The sequence below is a fragment of the Polistes fuscatus genome, unplaced genomic scaffold (genome assembly GCF_010416935.1).
Source record: "Polistes fuscatus isolate 324 unplaced genomic scaffold, CU_Pfus_HIC Scaffold5, whole genome shotgun sequence".
In the NCBI taxonomy this organism is placed as follows: domain Eukaryota; kingdom Metazoa; phylum Arthropoda; class Insecta; order Hymenoptera; family Vespidae; genus Polistes; species Polistes fuscatus.
The window spans coordinates 2,920,424-2,922,900 of record NW_025113129.1 but is presented as its reverse complement, the minus strand read 5'-3'; positions in this window follow the sequence as shown (position 1 = coordinate 2,922,900).

The window sequence follows — 2,477 nt, the reverse complement described above, 5'->3', positions numbered from 1 at the left end:
TTAATGTCAATTCTCTGACTTTAAGGACGTATTATAATAATCGGGAAATGACAATTGTTAATAGACAAAGGACAAATGAATTGCACAAATGTGCAATAGGAAAGGGAAAATGTTAATATACATTGGGAATTAAATAGAAACATTCGATGAGTCCTACATCGATGAATATTATTTTGAACTTCCTTTGAAGATCGAGGAAGAAACATACATTTTACTCAATTGACTACTTACACTTACTCAATTACTACTACTATTACACTATTATAAGAACACATGGATGTAACACACAATACATGTGACACACTATGTGCGTAATTGTCATTTGTGTGAATCATGCGAAGCTTTTCAAACAATCAAAGCCGCACTCTTTCCGTTTCGAAGAATTCCTTTTGCGAGACCGACTTGTTAACGTTTCATTACCTAGGATTAGGTTCGGGACACGAATTTTGAATGCAGATTAACTACCAATGACTAATACAATTTTTACATATTTTTTTTTTCAATTTTTCATTTCTTTTTTTTCGTAATTTATTATAATTTGTTTTTATTTTATTTGATTGTTACTTTATCTTTCCTTGTTTAAGTGATGATACCAATGTTTATAATGGTATTAATATTTTCTACAAATTATATCATCCTTGTAATAATAATAATAATAATGATAATAGGTGGTAACAATGTTTAATGGTATTTAATATAGAAAACAAAAAAAAATATATTATAATACAATTATAATATAATTTGTATTTTGTTTTATTTTTTCTTACTTCTAATGTAACATTTATTTATAATTATAAAATAATATTGTATTAGTTGATAAAAAAAAAAGAAATTCGTAACCTACGAATATTTTCATACGATCGTCATAATATATTTATCCTATTTGAAACAATACCACATATATATTTAATTATTCATTTATGATAAATCAATCATGATAAAGATAATAATAATAATTACAAATTGTATGAATCCTTGAGAACTGTGTTATCGAATTCAAATGAGAACAATGAATAAGAAGAGACATCAATAACTTGGACTTGTTTATTCTATGTCTTGCCATTTTTTATCAATCATAACCATTATTATTTGCAAATGAGTATGAATTTATTGATAACGTTTATATTAACGATGATCCCAAAAAAAGCAGTATTAAATATGTAACACGTTACGATTTGTAATTGCGAGAAATCTATAAAACAAATAATAAATTAACAAACAAAACAAAAAAAAACAAAGGAATTATATTAAAAATTAATTTATTAAATATTATTTAAAATATTAAAATGAATATTATTAAATATAAAATAATAATAAAATATACTAATAATAATAATAAATATAAAATAAATATTAAAAATAAATAAATATAAAATAAATATTAAAAAAAAGAAATGAAAGGAAGAAATAATAATTTGTTATTTTTTTACATATATACAGTTATTATGTATATAACGAAAGATTATTTAGTATAATTTAAAATTAACATTTAGTATAAAGGTTTCTACTTCCTTTTTTTTTTTTCTTTTACAAGGTTTGATCCGCGTTATACGAAAAATTACGAATCATCAAAACCGTAGGGATAATGAACTCATGACTAACAAAGTATGATACTTAACCATTTTTCTATTCTTTATCTTTTAATTATGATATTTTGACAAGTAGCGATTATGGTATGTGATTAAAATCAATTACACGAAAATTATTTACTTATAATAATTATTACAATGTGAATAACTATTATAAAAATAATATTTAATTATTTCAACGAGTAATAATAATTGTTTTATCATTTAATAATTTATATACGGAAAAATAATTAATTATTTCAATGCGTAACAATAATTGTTTTACCTTTTAATAATTTATACACAGAAAAATAATTATTAATTAATTAATTAAATTATTTCAACGCGTAATAATAATTGTTTTACATTTTAATAATTTATACAGCAAAAAATAATGTTATATTGTATTATTAATAATTAATTTAAAATGATATTTGTTCTTTTTCTTTTTTTTTCTTTTCTTTTACATCGAAAGGGTTAAGGGATAAAATACGTTTCGTGTTGTCAATGCGACTAACGAGAAAATAATTGGAAAGGGATCAGGAACCTGAATCCCAAGTGTGTATTTATTTGGTTTTCGATTTTTTTTTTCTTTCCTTTTTTTTTTTTTACTTTACTTCAGTCGATGTACGAAAGGGAAAAGGGTTTATATACTTCCAAAGAGATTTTTTTTTGGTATTCTTATTTGATCATTCTCAGATAGGATCGTCTCCCGACTGCAGGAGGAGAATGCATTTGCATTAATTCCACCATGTGGTCCGAATTCCTATTTAAATTCGGCCAAACCCAAAACGCGACCTATCTAAAGGGAATCCTTCCCTTTGTTATAATAATATCCATTGCAATTTACTTTTAACCTATTTATTATTTTAATGACAAAAATTAATATAAAAAAAAAACAAAAATAAT